Genomic DNA, 22217 nt, shown 5'->3' on the forward strand with positions numbered 1-22217 from the left:
TTGTCTGATGTTTAGCTGGCAAATATTTTCTCCCATTCTGTGGGTGGTCTTGTCAGGTTAGAGACCATTTCTTTTGTTGTGCAGAAGCTTTTTAATTTAATGAAGTCCCATTTGTCCATCCTTTCTCTTAGTTGCTGAGCTGCTGGGGTTCTATTGAGGAAGCCCTTGCATATACCTATTAGTTTCAGAGTACTTCCTGCTCCTTCCTGTACTAACTTCAGAGTTTTGGGTGTGATATTTAGGTCCTTGATCCATTTTGAGTTGATACTAGTACAGGGTGACAGGCATGGATCTAGTTTCAGTTTCTTGCAGGTGGATAACCACTTTTCCCAGCAGCATTTGTTGACGATGCTGTCTTTTCTCTATCACATATTTTTGGCGCCTTTGTCAAAAATAAAGTGAGTATAGCTGTGTGGATTCATATCCGGGTCCTCTATTCTGTTCCACTGGTCTTCATGTCTGTTTTTGTGCCAGTACCATGCTGTTTTTATTGCTATGGCTCTGTAGTATAGTTTGAAGTTGGGTATTGTGATACCTTCAGGATTCCAGCTCTTAAATTAAATTTTGCCTGACATTAATACTATCATGCCATGTTTACTGTTTAGTATTTAAATGTAAATATTTCCTCCTTATTAGCATTGTCCCACTATATTGTTTAGTAATGGAAATGTAAAATTTTTCCCAACATTTATTTTGAGTCTTTATATGTGACATTGCTTTACGATGTTCTTATAAAAATTGTTTGGCCTGATTTTTAATCCACTCAATATCTCTCTCTCTGGCTTTTTATAAATGAAGTAAATATGCTATAATAAAAATATTTAATTAAGTAATATTCAATTAAATGTATTTATTTATTAAACAAATAATATTCAATATAAATGAAGTAAATATGCTATAATAAAAAGCTCTGCAGCTCAGTGTCTTAAGACTGACAGAATGACTATGTTGGACAGAAGACTACTTCTTTCATGTGACAGTGCATGGTTGATAGACAGCCTTGCTGGCATGACCTCATCCAGGGCCCCAGTGATCTCATGGCCTTTCCATTCTCAAGGCATAGCTTCCTAGATGTCTGCTGACATATAGAGTGGATCCAGGATATGGGTCTTAGAACAAAGATTTTGAAAGGACAAAAGTCATTTTCATTTATACAGCATGGGCGAGAACCTAGTCACACGGCCACACTTAAGAGCACCTTTTGGGATGAGTGACAAAAATGCAGAAGAAGCAAAAGGATCTGCAAGACAACTCCCTGTAGGCCACAGCAAATTTAATGCATTTTTATTTGTTGTTATTATTGGTATATTTATACCAACTCACATTATATTTTTGTTCACCACCATTCTTTCTTTCCTTTTTTAAAATATTATTTCCTTCAGCTTATTGAGTTTTTCTCTGTTCTTTTATTTCTCTCTGTTCACTTGGAGAATCTATATTTTATGTATGTCCTTGCAATAATTAAAAGTTTTTTTATCATATATACTTAACTACAATCATGACACCTAAAGTGCAGATAAAAAGCTTTTAATACTTTTCTTACTTTATAGAGTATTTTAATTCCCCTCTAAGTATGCCCAAGGTCATCTTTAGTTTCACTCTACATTTCTTTTTTCCTTTTTAAAATTTCCTTTATTCATATGTGCACACAATGTTTGGGTCATTTCTCCTCCCTTTCTTCCACACCCTACCTCTCCCCCCCTACCCCCTCGCTTCCAAGCAGAAACTGTTTTGCCCTTATCTCTAATTTTGTTGAAGAGAGAGTATAAGCATTAATATGGAGGACAAAGGGTTTTTGCTAGTTGAGGTAAAGGATAGCTATACAGGGAGATTCCTAACATTGTTTTCATGTACATATGTATTACATACTAAATTGATTCTTCTAGAACTAATCTTTTCTCTAGTTCCTAGTCCCCTTCTCCTATTGGCCTCAGTTGCTTTAAAGTTTCTGCATTAGTTCCTTTGCACTGAAGACATCAAATGCTGTCTTGTTTTTTTTGGGTTTCTTACCTATCCTCATACCTCCATTGTGTGCTCTCGCCTTATCATGTGATCGAAGTCCAATCCCCTTGTTGTGTTTGCCCTTGATCTAAAGTCTGCATATGAGGGAGAACATATGATTTTTAGTCTTCCTGGGCCTGGCTGACCTCGCTCAGGATGATGTTCTCCAGTTCCATCCATTTACTTGCAAATGATAAGACTTCATTCTTCTTCATGGCTGAGTAGAATTCCATTGTGTATAAATACCATGTTTTCTTAATCCATTCATCAATAGTGAGGCATCTTGGTTGTTTCCATAACTTGGCTATTGTGAATAGCATGGCAATAAACAGGAGTGTGCAGGTGCCACTGGAGTAACCTGTGTTGCATTCCTTTGGGTATATCCCCAGGAGTGGGATTGCTGGATCATATGGCAGGTCTATGTTTAGATTTTTAAAAAGCCTCCAAAGTTTTTTCCAGAGTGGTTGTACTAGTTTGCATTCCCACCAGCAGTGTACAAGGGTTCCTTTTTCCCTGCATCCTCACCAACACCTGTTGTTGTTGGTGTTCCTAATGATGGCTATTCTAACAGGGGTGAGGTAGAATCTTGGTTTAGTTTTGATTTGCATTTCCTTTATGGCTAGAGGTGGTGAGCATTTTTTCATGTGTTTTTTGGACATTTGAATTTCTACTTTTGAGAAAGTTCTGTTTAGTTCACTTGCCCATTTCTTTATTGGTTCATTAATTTTGAGAGAGTTTAGTTTTTTGAGTTCCTTGTATATTCTGATTATCAGTACTTTGTCTGATGTGTAGCTGGCAAATATTTTCTCCCACCCTGTGAGTGGTCTCTTCAGTTTAGAGACCATTCCTTTTGTTGTGCAGAAGCTTATTAGTTTTATGAAGTCTCATTTTTCCATCCTTTCTCTTCGTTGCTAAGCTGCTGGGGTTCCATTGGGAAAGTCCTTCTCTATACCTATTACTTCTAAAGTATTTCCTACTCTTTCTGTACCAACTTTAGAGTTTGAGGTCTGATATTAACATCCTTGATCCATTTTGAATTAATACTAATACAGGGTGATAAACATATATCTAGTTTCAGTTTTTTGCAGACTGCTAACCAGTTTTCCCAACAGTTTTTGTTGAAGAGGCTGTCTTTTCTCCATTCTATAGTTTTAGCACCTTGTCAAATATAAGTTGAACACAGCTGTGTGGATTCATATCTGGGTCCTCTACTCTGTTCCACTGGTCTTCATGTCTGTTTTTGTGCCAGTACCATGCTGTTTTTAATTGCTATTGCTTTGTAGTATAGTTTGAAGTTTGGTATTGTGACACCTCCAGCATTGTTCTTTTTGCTGAGTATTGCCTTGGCTATTAGTGGTCTCTTGTGTTTCCAAATGAATTTTATAGATTTTTCCATTTCTTTGATGAATGCCATTGGGATTTTGATGACAAATGCATTAAACATGTAGATTGTTTTTGGTAGTATAGCCTTTTTTACTAGGATGATTCTACCTATCCTTAAACATGGGCGATCTCTCCACCTTCTGTAATCTTCCTCAATCTCTTTCTTCAGGGGTTTGTAGTTTTCCTTGCAGAGGTCATTCACATCCTTTGTTAAGTTTACTCCGAGATATTTGATTTTTCTTGAGGCTGTTGTAAGTGGAATTGTTTTCATATATTCTTTCTCATTTTGTTCATTATTAGTGTATAGAAATGCTAATGATTTTTCTATGTTGATTTTATATCCTGCTACTTTGCTATAGCTGTTGATGGTGTCTAGGAGTTTTTGGGTAGTAACTCTACGTTTCTTGAAAGCACAAAAACAATGTAGAACTTATACTCCATAATTAAACTTGCTGTCATTTAGAAACCCCATGGTTTTCTTGAGCCCTCCACTTTCTTAGGGGTCCAGTTTGTTCCTTGTTGAAGCAGGTCCCGTGGTCATAATTTCTCAGTGGGAATTTCTAGTGTGTTCATTCTGCAGTCTCTCTATAAGCTGGAGATGATTCTTATCTCACCCTTGATCGATAGTTAAACAGGGGTTAAAATTTAGGTTGATGATTATTTCTGTTCAGCATTTTGTAGATATTATTTATCTTTTGATTTTACTATTGTTATATCTGGTTTCCTGTTCAGTGCTGCTAGTACATTTCAAATTAATGGTTTCATGACTATTTTTAATAAAGTTCTTATTTTTATTTATTCAAATATTTCCTCTTCACCTTTCTCTTAGTTTCTCTTTTTTATTATTATTTTATTTTGGTTTCTTTTTGCATTTACTGACATGTGTATACATTATTTGGGCCACCTTCTCCCACCCGCCCAGGCAGAACCCTCTTGTTCTCTGGTTTTGTAGAAGAAAAAACAAAAATTAATAAGAAAACATGACATTTTTGTGTGTTTGAGATAAAAATAGCTACACAAGGAGATTCCTTGTGTTGTTTCCATGCATATGTGTACTTCATCCCAAATTGGTTCATCTCTACCAGACCTCTACACTACTTCCTAGTAAATCTCCTTAAAAAGTTATATTGTGGATTGTAAGTTACCTTCTATGTCTTTCAATTAGTTTTTCAAAAATTTTTATCTTTTTTACTAAATTTTATTTGATACATAATAATTGTACATATTATGTAGTGCAATGTAGGATTTTAGTTCATTTATACAACACATGTTGTAGAGTGATCAAATCTCTATTGCATTCACAGTGCAGTCTTAAGCCCTAGTTTCAAATTCACTGATTATACATCTGATCATGTTTAATGGAAAGTTTACAATCATCTTGTTTTATCGATTATTGTTTTAAATATTTAAATTTCTAATAAATTATTTTAAATTAATTTGACAAGATTTTACTTTGTATCTTTTTGTTTTATATGTTTGTGTGTAATTTGTCTTCCTTTATCTCATTAAAAGTATATTTATTCTAAAGTCAGAATTTTGGTAAAGTTAATGTAATTTGAAATGTGCCCATATTCACAATTCATTCTCTTGGTCACTTTTCTTAGCATTAGATTGCATAAAATATTTTAGCAATGTGGTGAACAGATTTATTTTAAATCCTTAATTTCTTTTCTTCTCTCTTTTGTGCTCACCCCCAGTCATCTCATGCTCATATCTTTCTGACTAGAACTTTACAGCTGCTTCCACCCAATGCACCAGGCCCCACTCTACCCGTATCTTCACATGGTAAGTTAAGAGTTTGGTTTTGTGCTGATGAAGTTATAGGGTCATATAGCGTTTTCTTAAATTCCTGGTGAGTAGATACTCTCTTGCTTGGACTCACTTTCTAAAAATTTTTGCCCTTGATTTAGAAGGGATGTAGGATATTTTTTCTTTTTCCAAAGCAGCCAGTGTTTCTTCAAGTAGATGTGGTAAATCCAGACAATGGGAGTTTTTAAGTATAAGCCATAAAAAGACATGGAGGGCCAGGTGCCAGTGGCTTACACCTATAATCCTAGCTACTTAGGAGGCAGTGATCAGGAGGATTTTGGTTTGAAGCCAGCCCCAGCCAAATTGCTAGTGAGACCCTATCTTGAAAAAACTTATCACACACAAAGAAAAGGCTGGCACAGTGGCTCAAGTGGTGATAGTACCTAAGAGGGACCCAGTACACAGAGTACAGTGGCTCATGCTTGTAATCCCAGTTACTTCAGAGGTGGACATTGGAGGATCACATTTAATGCCAGCCTGGGTAAAAAGTTAGACATACTTTATCTCAAAGAACTAACTGGGTGTAGTGACGAATGCCTGTGATCCCAGCTACATGGGATACAGTCTAAGACTGGCCCCCATACACAAAGTGTGAGATACTATCTGAAAAATAACTAAAACAAAAAAGATCTGCGCGCATGGTTCAAGTGGTAAAGCACTTGTTTAGCAAGCAGAAGACCCTGAGTTTAAGACCCCAGTAGCAGCTGTGTGTGCAAGCACACACACACACACACACACACACACACACACACACACTCCAAAGACATAGAGGAGACTTAAAGGAATAACGTTAAGTGAAAGATGCCAATCTGAATGAGCTATGCTTTCAAATATGTTCCATTCTGGAAGAGGCGAAAGCAGGGAGACAGAAAAAGATCAATGATTGTCAGAAGATGAAGGGATGTATAGATAGAAGGGAGGATTTTTACAGCAATGAGAGTATTCTATATGATATTACAATGATGCCCACATGTTATAGCATTTGTTGAAACCCACTGAATGCACAACACCAGGAAGGAACTCTAATGTAAAGTACGGATTCTGGGTGATGATGTAGGCTGGTCAATTTTTACAAATGTATCACTCTAGTGGGTGGTATTAATAATAAGAAAGGCTATGCATGCATAGAGACAGAAGTATATGGCATACCTCTCTGTTCCTCTTAATTTTTCTATGAACCTAAAACTACTTTTAAAAAATAATCTTTTTTTTAAACCCTAATAGCATATTGTTCTAGTGCACTCAGCATGAACATATCAAAATAGAGAAAAGATAATACAATGTGGTACATAAATAGTTAAGGAAGGCTTAATTTTAAAACATGCACTTTAAAAAAATTAGGAATCTACCATTAATTTTGTAAAATAGAGTTCTGAACAATACTATTAAGAGTGAAACTTTTATGTATGTTTTCACTCTATTTCCAGAACCCTCAGTTAGTCATTTTTATGACTACATCTAAAGGTTGAACATATGTATGTGTGTTTATTGAAGTGTGTAAAATTAAAATAGCACTTTTCCCTGTGCAAATGTGTTCAGTTCTGCAATAAATCAAAAGTATGGCCTAGAATTCATTTCCTTTCCTTGTATGGCCTAATGGGAAAACAGGATCTAAAGGCGTGGGATTAAGCCTTCTTCCCACTATAACAGATGGATGCTCATTTTCAGAACAACCATGTGTTCTGAATAGAAAGAAGAAAATTTCAGTAAATGCAAAAAAGATTGGTATGTCTTTTCAGCTTTTTTCAAATCTAATTAGTAGTGCTGGACAAACCACTGATGTCTGGATATATTTATCGACAGCCTGTGAACACTTGATCGAGTTTTCTTGGTAAAATTTTGAAGCAAAAATAAAAGTAAAATGTAACTCTAACTATTCATGTAATTCTAATATCAGTCATCCTTTATTTTCCTGACCTATACTAGTGTCAGTAAAATGAAGCTAAGAATCAACCTTTGTTTTTGAGACCAGGTCTTATTATGTAGCCAAGGTTGTCCTTGAATTTGCCACTCTGCTCCTTCACCCCTGAGTGATGCCTGGCTCAAGAGGGAAATATTTAAACATGATTGGGGAAAAAAATTACTGGACTCGATGTTCATTCTAAGGAAAGAAATTAAGCACACTTTATTGTTACTTAAAAATATCAAATGTGCAATTTATTTATTTCTCAGATTGTAATAGAATACAAATTGCTATATGTAATTGGAAATTTTGCATATTCAGAATCCATTAAGGAAAAAAAATGAAAACAATTCCCTATAACCCATCAATATTTCTTACCCTACCTACCCAGGCTTTTACAGTTAAGCTCTCCACAGCTCTGGAGTATTTCTGGAGAATACTTAACCTCATCCAGATCTCAGTGTGAGGCACTCACACCCTGGGAGTGTGGCAGAGAGCCCTATCCTACCCCCAGGGCCTGAGGCTCCTGTCTAAATCTGCCTCTGTTCCTATGAACAAGAATATTTCAGTAATAAGAACCTACTTCCCACGAGCCTAGTCACTACCAACATTAATGCTACAGATCCTGGGGTTTATTCTCTTCAGAATAACATCCATGACATCTATCGTTGCTAATAAAGCAAATATAAACTCCAAAAGGTAATGCTTTTCTGTGGAAAAGTCCATGTTTTTACTTTTTGAAAATAGTATTTTTGAAAATTCATTTATATTTAACTTAATAAGTGTTTTTGTTATCTATTGTCTCTTATGTCCAATGCATATTTTTAGTATTCATTTTTACCAATAATTCTTTAAGTAAGTTGATAATAAATTTTGACCTAGAATGTAAACTCCAAGAAGGTAGGGATTTCTTTCCCTATGTTTACTTCTGTAATCCTGGTGAATAGAACAGAATGTACTTGACTAATTTCATCACCTCCTTCAAATAAGTCTGCAATACCCTAATTATCATGGACACCCTCTCCATCACCACTCCAAGTCTTACTCCAGCAATTGTGATTTTTGTAGGAAGTGTTCAGTTAGGTATGTCCTTATAACTTCCAAGTGAGTAAGTCAGAAGACATCGGATTTATATCTGGAATGTGAGAGAGAATGATGAATTATAGATATAAATTTTAGAGTTACTGGCATGGAGAAAGTATATAAAGAAAGGAAAAGCAAAGATAGATTTGTTGGAGCTGGGAGTGGGAGCTGCTGCCTGCAAAGTAAAGAGTTTAAAGAAAAAAGGAAGAATATATGTTTGTCTGTAGTACTGGGGAGGGGACCCAGGGCTTCCCGCATAGCCACATCCTATCCTTAAGAGTTTGTGAAAGACAGTGACTAGGAGGAGAAACTAGTCAGGAAAGAGAAAGCTGAATGGATATGCCATCCTGGAGGTCAAATGAAGAAAATATTTTAAGGATGATGATTGTTCAGTTCAATTACATCTGTGAACCGGCAATGGATAGAGCAAGGTGGAAGTCATAACTGATGAAAGACAAAATAGACAAAAGAACTTTTAGTGGAGCCATGGGCCAAAGGACACATTAGAAATATATTTGAGAGATGACAAGGACAGGAAAGCTGTGCAGAAATGAATAGAAGAGAGTTTTTGGTTTTCTAAGAAAAACAAAAACATCTATGTACACTAACAGAAATGAGTCAATAAAGGTAATGATACATTGATGAACAGGCAGGAAAGCAGGTTTCATGATCAGTTGGAGGGATTAGCATTAGACAGATGCATGAGCAGACCTTCCATAGCAGGCAGAAGGCAAAGTGTGCAAGAAAAGTGCTTATGTGTAAATGAGGCTTGTGGGAATACTTTAAATTCTTCAATTTTTCCCAGTAGGAAACAGGAGAGTGAGGAGATGAAGATGCTGGGATTTGAGGGGAGAGGAGAAAATGTAAATTTGATGTGTCAGACAAAGGGGGAAGCAGGAGTGGGACTTACAACATGGTGGTTGAGGTTGGTCTTAGGTCAGTTGGAAACCAACTTAATCTTGGTTGTGCCTTCTCTCAAGCCACACTCAGCACATAGGCTCATGAAAGTGACCACAGGAAGCCTGGTGGTTTTGACAGATTAACTGTGAAAAAGAGTGATTCTAGTGATTAACCATAGAATTTAGGAGGAAGAAAGAGAGAAGTCAGCACGTTAAGAGAATAAGAGCTAGAGGAAAGTTTTGGGGTCACTAGAATGCCAGATTGTCGATTTCAGAATTCTAAAATCATTTGAAAAATAGGAGGTGGGGTTCATGAGTGGGATGTGTGAAATTAAAGTTGAAATGGTTTGGAGTCATAGAAGGATGAGGATAAGCTCTTGGGGAGATTGCTGAGGGAGTGAGGCGATCAAACTCATTTTGGGAGAGGAAGCCAAGAATTGAGAGTTCACGGTGATGGGTACTTTTGATGATGGCACCAAGAATTAAGCAGTTGCAATGGTTCAGGAAAATGGAGTGGGAGAGCCACAGTGAAGGAGTGTGAGTTTTATAATTTGATTACATTACATTCAAAACTGTTTTCTTTCTTTAGTTTGGTTTGTTGTTCTGTCTTCTTTTGGAAGCAGGAAGGGAATATAGTCTGCCATGAAGGAAAGGATCAGGAAGGATACACATTCCATCCAGTAGCCTAGTGGGGTAAAGATTACGGAAGAAAAATGATAACCAATGTCTGAAACAAGAGAGGAGAGGAGTCAAGATTCTATGAGGTGAAGGAGATGAGTGGAGTATTGGGAGAACAGATTGAGGACAGAGAGGGGTCTGCTGACAGTGACATTAAATTCCATGGGGAACATTGGAAGCGCAGCAGGAGCGGGAGAGGAGGAAGAAAGGCCTAATGGTACAGTGAGTTCAGACTGAGGCAGATGAAGAGAAGCCTGTATTTGATCCTACTTTTTTGGTATTCATGTATTAAGCCCACATATTTTCCAGTTGTATGTGCATTGATATATGTGTACTTATGTTGTGAAATTTTTCCTAAAACTGTACCATATATTTTGCTTTATCTATGATATCTTACTGTTTCCCCGTTTAGTTACCTTTATTTTTTAACTCTAAGTTAGTAGTTTGCCTTTTGGAATTATGTTTAAGAAAAAGTTCCCTCCCCAAACTGGTAAGCCAGTTCTACTAATACATTAATACAGATTTCATTCTCCTTTTCCTTTAATTCATTTACAGCTCTTATTGAAGTTGGCTTATCTACCTGCTTCTACTTGTGCCAGTACCATGCTGTTTTTATTACAGTAACTTTTAATCATGTTTTTGCCGTATGTTAATCCAAGTCCTGTTCCTGAGCAGCTGTTTTCTAAACTGCTTTGTTTGAACTGACTGTATGTGAAACAGACAGTAAATTATAAAGTACTATCTAATAAAAGATGTGTTTTGAAATATAAAGGTATTTCAGATGACTTGAAAGCTTTTAGTTGTTGGGAAAATATTGAAAATCATTTCCTCAAACAAAGGTTAAAAAAAGAAATTCATCCAGTAGCTACTAGTGATTGTTAAATGAAGTTGAGCAATCTTTTTAAGGTTTATTGTCCTTTTTTGTGTAAAGTCTATTCAAATTGTTTGCCAGTTTCCCTATTTGACTTTCATTTTCTTCTTCTTTTGGAGGTATTTTCATTATATTCCCAATGAGTTCTTTGCTCAATATGTGCATTACAATATATTGTACACTCTGTGATTTGTTGATGAACAACTGCTCTCAATGCTGTGTAACAATTTGTGTAGATTTTCATCTTTGATCATTGCATTTTGTGACCTGTTTTGAGAAATACATTTCTCACTCCAATTACACGAAGACAATCTTGTCAAACTTTATATATTAAATCTTACACATGAAGAGCTACGTTTTATCTTCTATTTCCTTTGTTTATGGTATGAGGAGTGGACATTCATTTTTTCCTACCGATATCTAGTTGAGCTAATTACATCTATTACAAAGACCTCAGAGCACTGAGGATCCCTTGTCATAGCTCTAGTGACGGTGAATGTGCAGGTTCTGTCCATGAGCTCTCTGTTTTGTTCCTCTGTTTGGCTTGTTGTGTGTACTTGTACTGGTACTATATTATGTAATTGAGTACATATTTCAAATGTTGCTAACTTTATAAGTTTCAGCATCTGGCATTGTAAAACATCATTTTCTAAATATGCTTGTCTTGCATATTCTTGGCTCTTTGTTTTTCCATATAAATTAGAAAATCTGCTTGTGAGCTTCAACAAAAACTATCTGCTGGGATCATGATTAAAACTGAGTTAAATTAGTAGATATGGGAGGAAGAATGTATTTATATATTGTGTCTTCTATGTGTACAGATGTCATAGCTCTCTGCCTTTTTAGGCTTTTAAAATTTGTTTTAAATTTAAATAATGCTTTATAATTTTAATATAGCAGTTTTGGAATTCTTATTATGTGTTTACTAGGTATTTTGATATTTTTAGGTTATTGAAATTGATATCTAAAACTTCTTGTTTTGTGTTTCTTTGAACATGTATATAAATAAACTGCTATTGATTTTTGTATGTTGCTCTTATGTCCACTCATATGGCCACACTAATTGCTTATTTTCAGTGTCTCTTGTATGTGTATATCCTTCATCATTTTTCTTCTAGTAATGACAGCTTCATTTCTTTCTTCCAAGTTACAGCCCTCCCTTTGTTTCTGTCTTATTGTAGTGACTTGAACCTCAAGTAGAATAGAACAGAAGTGGTCATAGTGAGCATCACTGAACTGTTCTTATTCCCAAGATGAAGACTTTCAATATTTCTCCATTAGTTATATTCGTGCGAATGTCTAGCAAATATTTTTCTCAAGTTAAGTTCTAACTTTTTAATTCCAGCTTATGGAGAGTTTCTTCTTTAAAAGTGATGAATGGAAGCCACATGTTGGTGGCTCACACCTGCAATCCTAGCTACTTGTGAAGCTGAGATTGGAAGGATCATGGTTCCAGGACAGCTCCAGCAAAAAAAGTTCACATGCCATCATCCCCACTACTTCTGGAAGAATAAACAAGAGGATCATTGTCCAGGGTATCCCAGGGACAAGGCAAGACCTTAAAATAACCAGAACAAAAAAAGGGCTTAGCAAGTGCAAATCCTTGAATTCAAACCATAGTACTGCCAAAAGAAATGATGAGTGGGTATTGAATTTTATCCACAAGTATTTGTACATGTATTAAGAAAATATATGATTTTTCTTTTATTGAATTGTATTATTAATGTGAAACTAAATTAAATTCTGGCTATTGGCTGGCATTTTGGGAATGGACTCAACTTGGTCATCATGTGTATCCTTTATATTACTGAATTTTATTTCCAATATCTTATATATAATACTTTGCATTCTATGTTCTTATTGTAAATTGATCTACAATTTTCATTGCTATTTTCCTATTCTAGCCTCACAGAATGAAATCTATCCTACATTTTCATTGTCATAAGATTATATGTAAATTTTTAATGCTTAAAAAAACAGAACCATGTGATCATCTGAGACTATATATTGGATAGATTCTGAACTACAGATATCATTTGAAAGAAATTATTTGCTTTGAAAGAAAGGGTTTTTTCACATTTTCTTTTAGTGTCATTTTTGACATGGCATTTGCTCAAGTTATTCAAAAATAATCTTTTATTAACGGTGCAATATCTGTGGATCTCTTTCAATGTCTTCCCTTTCATTTTTACTATTGATAAGTTATGCTGTTCTCTCATTTTATTGATCATTTTCATAGCCTAAACAATCTACTAATCTTATTCATGAAGAAACTTTGCTTTGTGAAGTTTTCTATGTTCTGCTTTTCTAAAATTATTGAAAGTAAATTTCCCTTCCTTGTTTTTTCTTTGGCTTGAATTACAGTAAACCCACCTTATTTGCAGAATTCCTTCACATGATTCCGACAGTAAATGAGTAAAATTTCTAAAATAAAAGAAATTAATGTCCCATGCCCGTGTTACGCAGCCTGGTTGAGAAGCTCTGTCACTCCTGCACTGCGTCAGTTTTGTTTAAAGTGTTGTTTGATCTGCTGAGCATGCCCCTGCACTTAATTTTGTGAAAATATATCTCCCGAAAGGTAAATGGTGCCCCCAAAGCAAGGTAAACGTTAATGTGTTTAGTAAGTGATAAACTGTGTCATGTCTTTAGCAGAAGTTGGGCAATGTTAAGGGAAAAATAAATCAATCCCCTCAGTACAGTGCTGGACTCTATGCATTCTGAGCATGCATGGTTTTTCCTCAATGGCGTCTCCTTGGAGCCATAGAGCTTGGAATACTAAAGGTCTACTATACTGCTCCTTTTTTAGAAGTTCTTGAGATGCATGCAGATGCTCCCTAACTTTCAACAGGGAAGGAGCTAATATAAAGTTGAAAATATTGTACGTCAAAGTGCATTTAATGCACCTGATCTACTGAACATCACCACTTAGTCGTTTGATCACATGACTAACTGGGAGCTATGACTCGCTGACGCCCCGCATAGCAAGAAGGCATCACGCTGCATATTCCTAGCCCAAGAAAGAGCAAAATTCAAAATTCAAAATTTCAGTTTCTCCTGAAAGCATACTACTTTTGCATTATCATAAAGTAAAAAAGGAAAAAAAAAGTTAAGTTGAACTATCTTAAGCTGGGAAATGTTTGTACTTAGAAATTAAAGAAAGTTGAAAACGAACTATCTAATATTGTATTTTAGACTAAACTTTCCTCTAAGCAATTCCACGAGTTTTCTATGACATCTATCCATCTATCTGTATACAGTTATGGCAGCATAATGGAGTTTCTCTCAATGGTAGACTCAATATAGGACAATGGTTGTACACGATGATAATGGTGCTGAAAAAATTCCATCCCCTACCTGACATCATAACTGTCAAAAGTCATAATACAATGTATTGTCACGTTTGTGGTGATGCTGGGATAAACCAACCCACTGCCCTGTCAGCTGTATGAAAGTATAGCACATACACTCTTGTGCAGTACATAACATATACTTGGTAAGGAAAGGATGACAAAAAATGACTATGTTACTGGTTTACTTACTTTTCTATACTTTTCATCATTGTTTTAAATATTCCTCTACATATGAAAAAGACTAGTGTAAAACAATATGCCATGTTAACTGGCAATGGCTTTCTATATCTCACATTTATAATGGCTCTTGACTATACAAGAGACCACATGAAGTGATTACCATCTAGGTCTGTGTAATACACACTATGAGGCTTTCACAACAACAAAATTGTCTAAAGTTGCATTTCTCAAAAGTATCCTGGTTATTAAGTGTGCACTTATTTTTATCTTTATATAAACCTATATGGGGCTGGAGGTGTGGCTCAAGGAGTAGAGTGCCTGTTTTGCAAACACACAGCCTGAGTTCAAACTCCAGTTCCACTGGGGGGAAAAATGTTAGCAGGGTGCCAGTGGCTTATGCCTATTATAATCATAGCTATTTGGGAGGCTGAGATCAGAAGGATCACAGTTCTAGGTCACCCAGGGAAAATAGTTCATGAGATCCAATCTTCAAAATAAGTAGAGCAGAATGGACTGGAGACATAGCTCAAGCAGTAGAGTATCTGCTTTGCAAGTGCAAAGATCTGAGTTTTGTAGACCCCAGTCATACAAAAATAAGTAAATAAAAAACATATATGCGATTGGTCTTATACAAATTTAGAATGATAAATTTTCTGGTGAAATGGCCCTTTTGTCATTAACATATCTATTTATTGGCACTAGCAGAGCAATGTGAGCTTTCTTTTGGTTAGGTATTGCTTGGTTTAATTTTAAATTTGCTTTTTTGTGTGGTGCTGGTGATTGATGTGTCTTGCACATGCTAGGAAGTGCTGAACAACTGAGCTATACACTTCCCAGCTCACTTGAAATTTGCTTAAACTTTTTGTTTTTGTATTTGTCAAGAAAGCTATCCAAAATGGAATAATTTTGGTCCATAGCATTCAAAATGAAGTTGAGACTTGGAGGTTAGATCAGATCTCAGATACATCTTCATCTGAGCTTTTGACTCTACTGTTTGGGTGACCCTGTTAACCAAGATGGAGTGGTCTTCTTGGAACAAACCAAACCACCACACCCTGGAAGCTTGTTTGCATTTTCTGCAAAACTGCTGAGCTAAACCATTCCTCTCGTTTCCATAAAACTTCCCACAGACTGTTGGGAGCTTTGCAGCCCTGAAATAACAAGACAACTTACTCTTTACCCCTGAAGTCTAAAATGTGACAAACAACTGATGTAACACTCCCCACACCACAACCCAGCAACACCCTCCAGTCCCTATCAGGTTGTAATCCTTATGAGCCTTAAATAAATGTCTTTCTTTTTTTTTCTCAACAAGGCTGAATTTTTTCAGGGGCTAACATTCAAAGTATTTTTTCAAAAACCCTTCCTCTATTTTTAAAATGTTTATACATAGTTTTTAAAATTCTTTATTTGAAATTTTAGTAACTAGATCACCACTGAAATAATTTCTTGGACATTTTAAAAATTTTTTAGTTCATTTGATCCTGTTTCTTGAAGTGACTTATGTTTTTTTCTCAATAGTATGCACTATATTAGAGTAATTGTAGGAAGAAAGAATAACTCTTCCTGAAGATAGAATTTGATTAATTCCTTTAATCAAATTAGCAACTAATTTGCTCACTTAATCTGAGTGAGTTTCAGATATTATGGGACTATCACTCTCTTATTTTCTCCCATTCTGGTATTCATGTCACTCTGGAGACATAAAATGGAAGAGTGTGATATAGAGCATCTGTCAAAAAGTTCCATATCTATGCATGTGGAGTTCTGTGGGAACAACTATAAGAACGTCAAAAAGGCAAAATCAGAGAACTGATTGTTGGCACGTTTTCAGAACTGAGTGGATACATGCTTTCAGATCCAAAGGCGTCCCAAATGCCAAGGTGGTATATTTTGTAAGAAAAAAAAATCTGGAGCTATTCTAGTAGAATGTCTATGCCACAATAGAAAATCTCAAAACCTTTCAAAGTGGGAAATCTTGAAAAGGTTATTTACAAAATAACCAGGCACAGAATAATAGCATCAGTTCCTTTAATGCATAAGGTCATCAGATAACAGTCACAGTTAACAAATGTAGCCAAGGTTTTGTTCTAAGATTGTTGTTCACAGTTCCTTTTTGAATTTTCTTATCAACTTGATGAAGAGGGTATTTTTTACTAGCCTTATTTTTAGGAAAAGAATCTAGACACAAAGACATTTAATAACCCACCTAAGCTCATACTGCCGATGAGCAGAAGAAAGAGATTCAAACCCAAGAAGGCTGTTTCCAGCATCTGTGCTTTGGACTGCGTTGAGGAAAATGCACTTACATAAACAAAACTATCATTCAGATGCCAGGGCAAAATGAATACTTTTTGGTTTTGGACATGCCAAGGGTCACACGATTGACTTGATGAAATCACGTAGGAAGAAAATGTAGATATAGAGAAAAGGTACAAGGATAGAATCCTGGGTATGTTAATGTTTAGAGTTTGGGGCAATGACCAGCCAAGGGACAGTGGCCAGGATGAAAGACACAAGGCTAAGAAAGTGTTCCAAGAAAAAGGAATGGATGTCAATATCAAATGTGGACTGTGAGGAAGATAAAAATGTAACCACTGGATTTAGTAATGGGAGATCGTTAAGAAAAGCTGGTTGGGACAGAGATCTGCCTGGAATGGAGTTGTAAAGGAAAGCTAGGGATGCTTTGGGCAAACAGGTGTCAACCACCTGCCTACAGGTCTAAAGTGGCCACAGGACCCTTACATGGCACAGAGGACCAAGCCCAACTTGGTGAAAGATCCAGACTTAAATTGCAAAATTTAAAAATATTAGACAAAACTATACAGGAATTTCCTTGTACCTTAAGGTGAGAACTTCTTGGACAAAGCATGAAATTGACAAACTGAACTACATAACACATGAAAGCAATTTTAAACTAAGGAGGAAAAAAAAGCAACAATGGACTGCTGAAAGTATTTGCCATTAATAAAGAAGGTAAAAGATTTCAATTTCTTTTTTTTTCTTTTTCTTTTATTATTCATATGTGCATACAAGGCTTGGTTCATTTCTCCCCCCTGCCCCCATCCCCTCCCTTACCACCCACTCCGCCCCCTCCCTCTCCCTCCCCCCATACCCAGCAGAAACTATTTTGCCCTTACTTCTAATTTTGTTGCAGAGAGAGTATAAGCAATAACAGAAAGGGACAAGGGTTTTTGCTGGTTGAGATAAGGATAGCTATACAGGGCATTGACTCACATTGATTTCCTGTGTGTGGGTGTTACCTTCTAGGTTAATTCTTTTTGATCTCACCTTTTCTCTAGTTCCTGGTCCCCTTTTCCTATTGGCCTCAGTTGCTTTTAAGGTATCTGCTTTAGTTTCTCTGCATTCAATTTCAACAAAAGACAAATGAATATAAAAACTTCAAATAATTTGAAAAAGTAATTTAAAGTCAAAAACCCAATTTAAAGAAGATGAAATACAAATAAGTAATACAAATACAAAAAGGAAAAATTTAATACATAGGAAAGCATGGTAATACAAATTAATAAAATAGGATACTTTTTTTTATCCATTAGTTGTGAGAGAACGAACACAGTATGCTAAGATAGGGTGGTGTGGGGAAAAGAATCACTCTCCTACACTGTATGTGGGAATGCAGACTAATACACTCTGGAGCCATGGAAAGTCTCTGTCAAAATTTAATTGATAAGATATGTTTTTGAATTTAGTCCTGTATACATCATTACTCTTGTGCAAAGTGAAATATGCACAGGAATATTTGTTGCAATATTATTTACAATAGGATACAAACAAGTAGAATAAAACTAAATACTAACCTATGGCTACAAAGCTAAATGCATTTATAGGATAGTATGCAACCTTAAAGAAAAATGAAAGTTATTTCTTTAGAAAATATAAATTATTTTGTAATGTGAGACAACCTCCAAGCAAATGTTTAGTATGAAATATCAAGTTGTGGTTTTCTTTATTGATCAAATTTTATTTAAAGAAGAAATAGAACTAGCTTTTGTGATCTTAATGTTTAATTCATATCCCCTCACATTTAATTCAAATTTAATGTCAGGGAATCAAGAGGTGACACATTTGGGAGGTGACTGGGTCATGAAGGCTTTGCCTTCATGAGTGGGATTAGTGCCCCTGTGGGGCCTGTGGGAGCTCCCTTGCCCCTTTTAGCATGGGTGGACACAGCTGGATGGCACTATGCATTCTCCAGAGTGAATCTACCTCAGATGCCAAATCTGCTGGTGCTTGACCTTGGACTTCCAGCTTTCAGAACTGTCAGCTGTAGATTCTGCATTTATCAGTTATCCATCCCAAGGCCTTTTGTTATATAAGCCTGAACAGGACTAAGACACTAACTCACTAGTAAGACATAAAGTAAAGAAGGTGTGGAAATCTACATGAAAAAATTTAAATATGGTACCTTTGAGGTCTTTGCTTAGGGTGTAGGGAAAAAGAAGTGAAAGCCAATCTCATTTTACTCAAAGGGTCATTGAATCACTTGAATATTTTTAATGACTAATGCTTTATTTTAAATTTTAAAAGTATTTTTACTTTAAAAAGAAAAAAAACTAAAAGAAGGATAATTATGGTGCTTATTATATAATATGGCCAAACCAATTCTACATGGGTAAAATGTTATATGTGATAAGTAAAACCAAAAAGATTCAAAGTTTCTCAAAATTAGCAGAATCATTATAAAGATAAACCACCTAAAAAACAAATCACCGAAAAGTGTTCTATTCTTTTTGTTTAATATGCATGTTTGCATTAAGTATGCATGCATTTTTAATATATGCATACAAAATTAGACATGTGTTCAAAATATGTTAGCAGTGGTTATTTCCTGAATGACATTTACTACTTTTACATATTTCTAAAAACTTTCTTTTTCAAAGAGCAGTTTTTATGTTTTACATTATGGTAACAAGCTGAATCAACTTCATCTTATATAACTGCTATATAAGGTCTCAGAACCTGGCTTGGGCAGCAGTCTTTGCATAAGCAAGAATGTTTTGCTCAGCCAGATCAAGAGCAGAACAAAGGGGACAGCAGAATGGAAAGAATGGATTTTTCTTGTACATACCTGTGCTGACTTTGGCTTTATTACATTAAATAATAAGAGCCTGAACTGGGAGGTTGAATGTTGATTACATGGATTCTTTTTATTTAGCTGCTGGAGAATGTGAACTGGGGAGGGAATGATGGCTTGGCTATCAACTGCACACAGCCCATGAAAATGGGCTTTAGATTCTAAACATTTTCCTTGGAATTGCTTGAGGCTTCTGCCTTGGGATTGCACTGGTTCATTGAAGGAGGAGAGTATTCTGCTTTGCATTTGGCTGAGCCCTGGTCCATGGGAAGAAGCCCAGTCACTGCAAAGCCATGTGGATTGTAGCCATTTTGTTTGATATGTTTATGATTGAGAGACTCCAGTCAGGTGCAAGGAAAGCTGGTTCCAAGTTCATCTCCTTTGCTGGACTATGACCCCTTCCTTCATTCAATAGGAAACAAGATAACCTTGACACTGTATGGGTCAAGTGTTTCAGATTCAGCATTGAGCACCTTCGCAAGGAGTCAAACAATAGCTGAATTATAATTCTAATAAGAACTCTAATGTAGAAGCTTGTTTTGGGCTCAGTTATATTTCCCAACATTCACAGGCTAAAGCCTTAACTTCCAATATCTCAAAACATGACTGTTTTGGAAATACAGCCTTTAAAGAAGAAAAGCCAAAGTGGGGCCACCAGGGCAGGCCCTAATCCAATGTGGCAGGTGTTCTTATATGAAGAAGGAATCAGAACATCCAGAGAGACACAGGGAGGCTCACACAGAGAGTAAAGGCCACCTGTAAGTCAGGGAGAGGGGCTATAGGAGAAACCAAATCTATAACAACTAAACTTGAACTTCCAGTGTCAGAGAGATAAGCAAGTACATTTCTGTGTTTTAGCCACTCAGTCTATGGTGCATTGTTTTGGCATACCTAGAAAAGCAATACAAAGTTTAAAGGCCTTTTATATAGTATAACGGGCAAAGACTGCTTATAAGGGGTAAGGAGAAGCTGTAAGCCTTAACCTGAGAATGACTTCTTATTAACTGTGGTGGTCTTGTGAACACAGTCCAGGTGGAATAAACCCTAAGAGAAATGGGAAAAAACTGAAGGACTTAAACAGGACATCCATACGATCTTTTTGGAAATTTTAGAAGTAAAGCTAATTGCAATACATACGCCAGTACACTGTCAGTTTTGTGCTACCAGAACAAGATACTTGATGCTGGATATTATATAAAGAAAAATAGACTTATTAGGCTCCTATTCTGGTGGCTAGAATGTCCAAACAGCCAGAGTGATCTGTCAAGGGATGTGTCACAGCATGTAGGAAAAGTGGAAAGAGAAACAGCAAGATGCAGAACAGATCAAATATATGGAGTACACTGGCTCTGTAACAGCCCATTCTCATAAGAACTAACACTGCCCTGTAGGAACTACTTTTGTCTGTTTCTAGTATGGTGTCTCCTTGACCTAATCACCTTCCACTAGGTTCCACCTCTCAAAGATCCCCCACCAATTCCAATAACATTAGAGTGAGGATCAACTCTCAGAGCGTGCATCTTTGTTGGGGGAACACTCAAACCTTATCTAAATCATAGCAGATACCAAGAGGAAGTTCATGACATTGAGAGGAAATGAGAAAGGCTTACAGTTACTGAAAGCCAGAAAGTTGAGTGCTCAGCAGGTGCCTTGAAGTTGAGAGAGGTATTAAGATCTTGGAGGTACCTATCTAGCAGCTGAACCAGGTCTGAAGTGGAAACAAATTCAACTGGCCAAATAGAGAATAGGGGTAGAGAAATGGATGCCATATTAAACATCTCGTTTTGGAAGTGTAGCTGTGAAAGACTGGGGTGTGGTGCATGTAACCACTGCCCATTTAGAGGATGCATATGCAGTTTCAGATCATCTAATTTTTAAGACATTTCATTTAATTCTTTAATTATTTTTCCCATTTTAATTAAGATGTACAGGGAGGATTCATTATGACAATTCTGAATGGCATTACATTGTACATTGGTTAGATCACCCCCACCATCTTCTGAACCCACTCCCCATCCCACTTAAAGCAATTGCAAGAGGTTTCCTTGTTCTATTTCATATAAGTATATGAAGCCCATCGACCATATCACCTTCCTCTTCTCCATTCGCCTACCACCTTCCCACAAGTACCCTCCCCCCACGTACACTGTACCTATTTTTCAGACCTGTCTTTCAGTATTAATTCCAAAATCAATTTTCAAAGGGGTGTCTTAATGTATCCCTGCTGTGAGTATATTTTACTTTGCTCAGTTCAATCCCTTCTATTACACTCCCTTACCCATTCCCTCCCATCTACCCATTACTCAACAGCTTTCAATGCATATCAAACCCTTTAATTTTGTACCTTGGTTTTCAGCTGGGAACTTGGTGAAATGCAAATTTTTGGGCCTCACTCCCAAGCTACTAACTGTAACCTTCAGGGGCAGAGCCTGGAGAACTACTGAAAGCCTTCATGATTGATGGAGTTTCCTTCTCAATTTTTGGTTCCTTTACTTTTCTGATTGCTCTCCAACACAAGAGGCTACATGCAAATGTCCATCTATTCTGCCATCTACCCCAGAAATACTAAAGGGTAAATCTAAGAAATGTGAGGCTCCTTGCCATAGTGTCATAGTCAAGTTTTGTGAGATTGTTTTCTTAAATTATAATGGTGTGTTTGTTCTCTATCCACCTTCAACCTGCTTGCATTGACCTAATGTTACATTTGTGATGGGCACTCAGCTCAAGGAGATTTCGTTTTCGCTCTTATTCCTTCTCTTTCTTTTCTACATATAGTAATTATGCCCTTAAGTAATTGTGTAGAACTGCTTCCAGTTTAATACTCTGAAATATGCATCTCCTTCAGATTGCATCCATATGCCCATCACCCATTTCATGTAACTTATGAATTCATAATTTTGGAAAATTTTGCCTCACTCCAGTATATGTGTTATGCCCATTTCTGGCTTCTTTGTGTTTGACCTGT

This window comes from Castor canadensis, chromosome 2, assembly GCF_047511655.1.
Source record: "Castor canadensis chromosome 2, mCasCan1.hap1v2, whole genome shotgun sequence".
In the NCBI taxonomy this organism is placed as follows: domain Eukaryota; kingdom Metazoa; phylum Chordata; class Mammalia; order Rodentia; family Castoridae; genus Castor; species Castor canadensis.